This window comes from Lactuca saligna, chromosome 9, assembly GCF_052625555.1.
Source record: "Lactuca saligna cultivar CGN05327 chromosome 9, ASM5262555v1, whole genome shotgun sequence".
In the NCBI taxonomy this organism is placed as follows: Eukaryota; Viridiplantae; Streptophyta; class Magnoliopsida; order Asterales; family Asteraceae; genus Lactuca; species Lactuca saligna.
In genome coordinates this window covers 173,242,432-173,252,775 of record NC_136425.1, presented here as the reverse complement: position 1 = coordinate 173,252,775, position 10,344 = coordinate 173,242,432, and positions in this window count along the sequence as shown.

Sequence of the window (10,344 nt, the reverse complement as noted above, 5' to 3'; positions counted from 1 at the left end):
GAGATACAAAGAACCAACTCGCACCCAAGTTAAACAACACAAGAGCAGGCAAAGAGTTTACTAGGAATATACCTAACAGAGGCACATATATAAGCATAACACAAAACATAATCAACAAGATAATGGATAGAAACATACCAGTCACAACTTAGGGTGAGATTTAGAACTGGAAAACTGAACTGGAACCAAAATCGGAACCGTTAGAACTAGAATATATATAGAACCGGTTCCGGTTTTGGGTTTAAAAATTAGCTTTATCCTGGTTCTGGGTAATCTGGGTTTGGGTCCATTGGGTCCGGGTAAACTGGGTCTAAAAATCGGAACCGGTGCTAGGAATCGAAACCACTTTTAGGGTTGGAACCGGTTTTTGTGAAACATTTAAAAGATGCATATCTCATTTGTTTCAACTCTGATTGACATGCGGTTTTGTCCAATGTGTAGTTTATAGTTTGACATGATTTTAGACTATAAATTTGTCATTTTCAGTTTTATATTCATTGACTTACAGTGCCCCAAAGTCGAGATATCAAAGCTGAAAGTTTTTAGTTTTTCAGTGTTTTTGTATTCTGTGAAAGTATTAAAACATGCATATCTAATTCGTTTGAAGTCGGATTGACATGTGGTTTTTTCCAATTTGTAGTTTAGAGTCTGTACATGAGTTTAGACTATAATTTTGTCATTTTTGGTTTAATATTCAATGATTTACAGTCCCCTGAAGTCGGGATATCAAAACAGAAAATTTTCAACTTTTCAACTATTTGTTTGTGTATTTTGTATTCTTTGAAAATGTTAACACATGCATATATCATTCGTTTAAAGTCAGATTGACATGTAGTTTTTTCCAGGGTGTAGTTTAGAGTTAGTACATGATTTTAGACTATAATCTTGCCGATTTTGGTTTCATATTCAATGAGTTACAATCCCCTAAAGTCGGGATATCAATATGAAAATTTTCAAAGTTCAACCCACTAAATAGTAATTAATTACCAAAAAATTCTAGTTTTTACAGGTTTTCCGGTTCTAAACCCACTTTATTCGGGTCCAACCTACCCACTTTGACGTTTCTGGGTTTTCTGATTCTAGACTCATTTTACCCGGTACCGTAACCGGAACCGGTTCCTATATACCGGTCTGGTTTCCGATTCTACAAAATCTCGTTAACTGGTTTCGGGTTTTCCAGGTCTGTGTCCATCCGGTCTGGGTTTGGACCCACTTTCATCCCTAGTCACAACATCTGAGCTGCTATGGCCTCCTCAGCGGTAAGCATGAAAGCGCGACCTCGAGCCCTTCGGGGGTCCACCCTTCCCTGACTCCCATCAGTGATCCTCAAAGTAGTCTGTGTTGGAGCCTGCACCGGCCTGGCAGCAAGCAAGGGACACAGGGCCTTCATATGGTCCACCTGATCACAATGATAACAAAGTCTGATTCCAGGAGCTGAAGCTAGTTCTTGGTAATCCCTTGCAATGTGACCCTACTTGCCACATTTGTGGCACCCCGAAGAAGATCGACAAGCTCCATCATGCACCTTACCATACTTCCCACAAGTACATCCCCTCTGACTCCCTGACCTAGAATCAGCGGTCCTAAACCGCTTCGGCGCAGGCTGCGATTGCGCTGGGGCCGGTCTCTGCTCCCTCGTCTGCAACTCAATCTCAATCTCACGCCGCTTGGTGGCCTCCTACAACTCCAACAAAGAACGATAGCGCATGGTGGATACGAACTGTCTGATCTTCTTCTTGAGCATGCTCAAGTAATGGGTCATTTGAGCCTGCTTAGAGGCAGAAAACTCGGGACAAAACATGGCCCACTCCGTGAACATCTTGGTGATCTCTGCCACCAACTCTGTACTCTGCCTCAAATCCAGGTACTCCAGGGTCAACCTCTCACGCTCCACCAGTGGCACGTATCTGGAGCGGAACATCTCCAAGAACTGATTTGATGACACAGTAGCTCTCTGCTCAGAAGCAAACAAACTAGTAGTAAATCTCCACCAATTCTTTGCTCTGGACCTCAGAAGGTTCATAGCGCACCTAACCTTCTAGTCAGTTAGGCAAGAGCATGTGAAGAAGCACCCCTCAACATCAGACAACCACCTCATGGCTATGATCAGGTCCTGAACTTCTGTAACGCCCGTGTTTCTGGGCTTGTCATTAATAGCAATGTAATAGTCTAGGTTAACCTTTGTAACCTATTTTGAAATAATAAGAATGTATTATTTGAGTATTATGTGTTTTGTGCTTAATTGTGTGACTTAAATGAATTAAGGATAAAAATATGAGTTAAAATGAAATATTAGATAATCCGGATATCGATACATGAAGACGTTGTGTTCGTAACGATCTTTCTGAATATATATATATAGAATGCTGAAATTCGAGTTATAACGAAGAAGTTATGATCTGTCAAAGTTTCGCGACAGAACCGGTACGACATAGCGCGACGTAAATAGTGAATTTACGATAGAGCGATATTTAGCCTTAGTAATGCAAACAAAAATCATAGAATACGTTAAACTGAGAGCGTGCATAAAAAGAACGCCCAAATATGACTTCGTATGAGGAAGTTATGATTTTTCGAAGTTTTGACTTAGCGTTATGCAGCCCGAATACCCGATTTGAGATCGAGCGGTTTTTAGCCAACACAATCTAAACGACAATCGAAAATCTCATCGATAGTAGTCCAACAGTAAAAAGACAAATGAAAACGGACGTCGGATGAAAAAGTTATGAATTTATAACGGAGTTTTCTTGTCCCGGCCTACTAAAAATAAATAATAAAAATAATGTCAAAATTAGCTGACTGTGTCTAAACGAAAGTTATAGAGCGTAGTCTCACCTACGCGTGGATATAAAGAACGTCGAAAACGGAGTTCGTATGAGGAATATATTAATTTTTGAAGTTTATTAAATAATTAAAATATTAAATTTAATTATAAATTTCGATATTATCCAAAAGGGGGGAGTCAGCGACCTTATCCAGGTTACGCCCAACGTAACTAAAGATTACGCCCAGCGTAATCCTTCTTCCAACACCCTATAAATAGATGTTGAGGGCTACCGAGTTTTGGTGCTCCATTCTTCCCTTTCTCTCGTGTTTTTACCTCGTTTTGCGTGCAAGAAATACCCCGAAGCCCCGGTATCAACCCCGAGACCCGAAGAAAGTCCCGAAGCCCCGAAGATCCCGAGAAGTGCAATTCCCGATCCGAAGCTCTCCCCACGAGAAGCCAATTTTTGTCAAGATCTTCCTGATCTACCGAAAAATACTACTTCTACAAGTCGTAGCGTTGTCCGATCATCTTCTGATCAAGTGAGTGTGTAGTTACTTTCTTCTAATACATAATTATGAAGTATTTTATATAAAATACGTGTTATGTGTATATTTTGTTGTTATATGTGTGAATGTATATTCACTTGCTTCTATCTCATAGATATGATTTGTTCTCTATGAAATACGTGTTATATGTATGTGTCTCATCTGTTGTTTGGAATATGTATTGAATGAGAATGCTATACAGGTTTTAAACTATGTATAAAAATATTTATTTTTATCTACTAATATGTTGGGTAGAACATGGGTAGATAGTTGATGTGTGATAAACAGATGATAGGCCTCGATGTTTTTGTTGACCTAGTCATCTAGCGGAGTATAGATGATGACCACAGACTCTTTCTAGACAGTCTAGTAGAACGCTAGTAGGTTCATAACCTGTAGGTGTTGTGAACGATGTGTTCACCGGTGTACTATATCCCCCTCATGGTTACCTTTAGGACATCTATTGTCAAGGAAACCCCTTTGCAGTAATCTACGTCCCGATGAAAATCCTAGATTAGGTCCCTGGTAAAAGAATGTTGTTTTAGGGACGTAAAGTGAGGATAATGGGAATGGGTAATCGGGTTATTTTTGGTTGTTGAAATTAAATATAATTATTTATTGTGGGTTGAAAACCCTATATGCTCACCAGGCTCCCAAGCCTGACCCACTCAGTTTACTTGTATTACAGGTAGTGGCGCAAGGGCATAAGATGGATGAATCATCAAGTTATTTTGTTTATTAGACCAGTTGTTATATGTAACTGTTGTATGGTCTATCTTTTGTTGTTTATGCTTTTGTGTCTGTATCGGAACATGACATCCCGAGTTTTGATTATATAATGAAAATACATTTTTCTTTATGAAATGCTTTGGTAAATATTATTTTTATCATATTTTGTTTTTGGGAAAAAATTCCGCAACTCTTTTAAATCAATGGATTTACTCTGAAATTATTTTAAAAGCATAAATAAAACTGGTCTTTTCTAGCCGTGATTTTGGTGATGTCACAACTTCATCAAAATTCGGTGGCTTCGTATTATCGAATTACAAATACTTAAAAAATCAACCCGTACCAACCCCTGTAGTTGCAACGGCTGTAGAGGCTGCAACAGCAACAGTCTCAGCAATGGTTGCGTATCTGTCATCAAAGAACTCCATCATCACGGTCTTGAGAGACCCAAAAATCTCCGGTATCTACCCCCAGACAATAGACACAACCTCTTCATGGGTAATCTCTCTGATATGATCCTCTGTCACTACTGGCCAACCCTGACTACTAGCTCCCAACCCAGATCCAACCTCCAATCATCTCGTAGTCTCCATACTGAAAATGTACCAAGGAGATATTAGATAATACACATATCAACATGGGAACCAACTCCCAACAAAGTCCTAGGGTTGTGACTTCCTTGTTACGCATACGGGTCTAGTGCTTTCAGTAGTATGGGCCCATACTACCTTCCACACCTACATGTATTTGTCTCAAGGATCATCACGACAACCCTAACAATACATTCTAGCATGCACATATACGAAATCCTCACACCCTAGAAGAAGGATACACATCTCGAGAGTGGCCGGCTAAACCCACACAACTCATTCTACCACTAACCGCCACACGACCCTCCATCGGTGTCAAATAACTATTGCATGACTACAATCACATGCCATATAGTGTAAACAATCTTAGACTAAAAGATTCAATCCTACAACGTTTAGACTCAGACAAGAGCTGCACAGCAGGACCGAATCCCTTATCTTAAGATCATTTAAACCATGTAGCATGTGACTTAGTGTATTCACTCAATAGCAAGTTGACACGCGAAAGAGTCATACAACAATCAATCAAGTACTCTACAACAGATAATTCATCATATATCAGGCAATTCTATCATAAAATTCATTAAGATCCCTATCCTATTACTAGCGAGTTATTCTAATATATCATAACATAATATTAATTAACTGTGTGGTAATTTGGGGTCTACTTATTGGCTCCAACTGATCGTACACCTTGCATCCTCCTTGATTATTTTAAAAACCATTTGAAAATTTGTTTTAAAACCTTTTTCCTTTGTTTCAGAGTGGATTCATACGAGTGTTCCTCCAATTCACTCAAACCAAGGCTCTGATACCAACTTGTAACATCCACAAAATTCATGAAATATTTAAACTTCTAAAATCAATCCACAAATCATCATTGTTTACAATTTAGTTTTCAAAACATGTTTAATATTAGATTTTTCCCCAAAATCAAAAATCCAAAACACTAGGAGGTGCACAATCATGCATTTGCCTTCCCGCAATCATCTGAGGTACCTGAAACATAACCCAAAACTGTAACCCAAAGCTTAGTGAGTTTCCCCTAAGGCACCAACACGCAAACAAATAACACGTATACAATAACATCATATTATGGGTCCAATCAACCATCGGGTTGGAATGCCAACATACTATGGGTCCAATCAACCATCAGGTTGGAATACCCTAGGCCCTCAACCATCGGGTTGGAGTGCCAACATACTATGGGTCCAATCATCCTCGGGGTGGAATACCCTCGGGCCCATTCAAGTTCAACCATCGACTTGGAATGCCCCGGCCGATTGGCTTAAGCACAAAGCAGTGAAGCCTCAGCCACCAACCAAACATGTGTACATATAACAGATAATCATATAACAGTCTATAGCCAGTCAAACAGAACAAATCACCAAAGCATAGCATCATCCTATAGTAGGATACCAATCTAACATATCACTAAAGCATAACACCATCCTTATAAATAACTATTTTTAACCCAAAAAAATAGTTTCTTTAAGTCCAAAAAATAACTTCTTTTATCCCAATAAAAATATATCTCAAAATCAATTGGGGGCGGGGAAATGGGGATCGGGGGTGAGGTGTAGCGATCCATAAATCAAGGGTAAAATTTTCATTTTTAATATAACTAAAACATTGATACCATTTAATTCAAACATTTCAAATCATAGTCAAGTAAATCCTTTATCAAAGTTCATCCCAAAATCATTTGTTGCGGAATTCATAGGTGTGTGCACTGCGATCAATCTGAGCCTTTCATTTCCAAAACAATGATACCTGAAACCATAAACAAAATCTGTAAGCACAAAGCTTAGTGAGTTTCCCAGAGCATACCATACACACAAACCACATATCACATATCTTGTTGCTATAAAAGCTACCTGTATCACATTTCTTGCTAGCTATAAAAGCTACATATAACACATAATCCATGCATACAAAACCCTGTAAGGATGCCATGGGCTACCCCACATGGTCTTTACCTAGGACTGCCATGGGCTACCCCACATGGTCATACATCCAATGTCATGGGTGATGGGTTTTGGTCATAAGACATCCTATGTGCTCATACAAACCCTAATGCTTGGATCTAGGTTTCTCTATTGTACATGCTTTGAATCCAAGACTATAAACCCTAATTCTAGCATATGGAAATCGATATTAACATATAATTAGGTTTAAGAACATACCTTGATTGTTATAGAGTAATAACAATCCTAATTCCTCCTTGAATTGACTTTGGAAGGCTTAGAGTCACAAGTGCCACTCCTCTAATGGCTTACAAACACCAAGAGCAAATGGAGAAGGTATAAAGAGAGAGGAGAGGTATGAGAATTCATCCTTAGGACTTCTTGGGAAGGGATACATGAATTCATGAGCCAAGGGGTGTTTATATAGGTGTAGAGATAGGCTTTCAGTCATTATCCTTATCTAGTTGCTTATCCACAAAGCAACCCATAAGATAATCCTTGAATCCTTATCATAGTCAAATTCTAAGGCCTTATCACCTCAAATTCGTTCACCATATATTTAAGATAATCCTTACCTTATTTTGTAACTATCACATAATTACAAATCAGCCCCTCTAGTTTAATTTATTACACTTGATCACAAAATTAATTCCTAATTAATTATTAACCAATATTAATTAAACAAATATGATTTCTCCTTTAATATATTATTCTTATAACATATTAATAAATCATAATAACCTTTCTCTCTTTATTTATTTCTCCAATCAAGTTGCTTTGGTGAAGGCAACCCAAAAGGACCATGCACCATCGGGTCAAGTACATACCAAAATAGTTATGGACTTAGACACTAATCCAACAGTCTCCCACTTGGATAAGTCTAATAACTATTATGCGTATGACTTCGGATCCTGATCTGCAATCATAGCTTTCCAAAGCCGCTGTCAACTCTGATCATATCAGATACGCGTATCCTTAGATAAGGGATCATATATTCCTCCATTCTAGATATCGTATGAGATATGATTTCAAATCATTCTCTTTGTACTATATCTCGATTTCTGATTTATGACGACAGACTAATTGAACAAATCAAATTAGCCCTAGCCCGGCCGAGCATTTATGTTTCTCATCACTAAACCATCGAGGGGCCCAAAAGATATCGCTTTTATCCTACCTTGGATAAAAGGAATGGATAAACTTTGATACAATGCTTGTTTGCACTTACTCACCGAATCACAGACAACAATATGTTTTATAACACCAAGTTACTAGTGCATTTACATATTATCAATGTGCAACCGATTTGAAAGATACAACTCACACATCTCGGTTTCAAGAATATAAGATGTTATCGTCTCACCAATCACTCGTGATACAATTCATGGAGTGATCCAAGTGAACGTGGGTTTACTCCAATGCTCAAATTCATATTCATAAGCACTCATGAATGTTGCAGCAAACATTTGCTTATGTCTAATACTCTTTTAGACAATCCACACACCAATTCACGATAGTTTTTATTCATACCTACTTCCAACATATGAACGACTGTGGCCCGTTCGAATAATTTGATTGTTCTTAACCAATTAAACTATTCAGGAAGTCAAAACATGCAAAGTGAAACACAAGAATAATACTAATCCCATATGGCCTCAACCCCTTGAGCATAAATAAAACTCCTTTTTATTTATCACCATATCGATTACTCATTATTTGTCGTTTCGGGTAATCAACTTCTTACTTGAATTATTACACTTGTCCCATGCTCCTAGCATGCACACAATGTTTACCTATGGTTCTTACTTTGTGAAATAGATCACATTGGACACATTTCCAATCATTCTCATTTCACAACTCCAAATCCATTTTTCATAAGTTTAAGAATATCAAATTCTTGCCACTTATAGAATATGCTAGATTCTAACATTTTATGCAATGATTCTTTCGTAATGTCATTGCACCAAAGTCACAAAGACTGTTGCCAATGATATTACAAAGTCCTCTATCGGAGATTGTTACAAGACAATTCCTTAGATATGATGTCTCTCACTCAAAGTACATTCCTTTGAACATCCTTTTGCATAAAAGTTTCTAATCTAGACATAGATTTTCAATATTTACTTCCTAATATGAACATGCTTCCATATTTTCCTCATAACAACTCATTCTTAATAAAATCTTTTCTATTTGTAATAATGTCGATATGGTCCATTCAATACCATGCTTCCAACTACTCACAAGCAACCAATCCTCGTCGAACTTTGGATTGTCCTTTGATAGTTGTTTAATTATTTTAGTCAAAACCTATTCTAGTCCTTTTTCCCTCTAAATGCACTAGACATTTGGAAAATTTTAGAATGGTCAAACATTAAAGCATTTGCAATTGATCCTATACCCGAAGCGTATGGGACACGACGCATAATGTTTTATTTGCTATGTTCTCAAAATTCGAATTGTGAAGAGGAATGCCGTAATCATAATCGAAATTTTAAGAACACACAATGTACCTTTGACTAAATTTATTAACATTCCACAACCTAATCCTTTAGATTTAAAATGAAGCATAATATTCTCTCCCTTAATTATAGCAAAACAACTTTATAACCCTTACTACTTTGCAAGGTTTAACTCTTGTTTTCTATAATTAATATTGCCAACTTTGCAATACGTGCCTTAATAATCATACAATCATAACATTTATGCTCCCACTGACATGATGATTATTATAAAACATAACACTTATGCTCCCACTAGCTTCGACATGTATTCACAAACATCTTAACTTTCAGAAAACAATACCTATTGAATTTCTTAAGTCCATGTTTCTAATACTTAATGCTTTGATAATCTTTTATCAAGGCCTCTTAATCTTAATCTTATACAGCTTTGCTTTAGATAGTTCATATGTGTGTCTAAACTATTAAGACTAATTGCCAAACCTCACAATTCAAATCATGGAAAGGGATACCGTAACCATAATTGAATTCGAGAATGCAACTTTACAATCACTATCTTCTTAAAATCTTTCTTAGTGAAAGCATTTCCTCACAATCATTTTCATGAAGGAGGAAATCTTACGACACTTAGATTTTAATGGTGTATATGTTCCTATCCATGTGAATTTGTTAAAAACAAAGTTTATGACAAATTCAAACTCATATGGATCGAACTTTCTTAATCTTGATTTCTTGCCTTATGGTAGCACAACTGCCCACCACGTCTTCCAAGTAGTTAAGCAGCTCACCTTTTCCTATCAATGTACCTTTCATTGATTAAGGTGCCTTGCCTTTTATGCGTTCAAAATGAGAACTCATAGGACTCACATGCATAATTAACTTAATTGGAGCAGCACAGAAACAAAATTATGTCAACACGATAGGTTGTAAACCTTAACTCGTGTGCTAGTGATGATCGATAAGGTTTATTTGATTTGTTCTTGAAACCTTTCCAGACCATTAAGACTCCCACTCACTTCTTGACATATAAGATTCTTTTGTCAATAAACATTTCTTGACAAACAAATATTCAAGAGTTAGTGTAGTTTTTATCAAAACACTTCATAAATTGGTCCTAGTCGGCCTTTGTCTTATTCAAGACATCACAACTTTCCACATTTGATGAATGTTATAAACCTTTAATACTTTTCACTCATTGTCACAATCTTAACTTTAAGACTTGTTATTGGAACGAAGTATGATAGACTTCTTGATTTAACCATTTCTTCAATCCTTGATTCCTCTTCT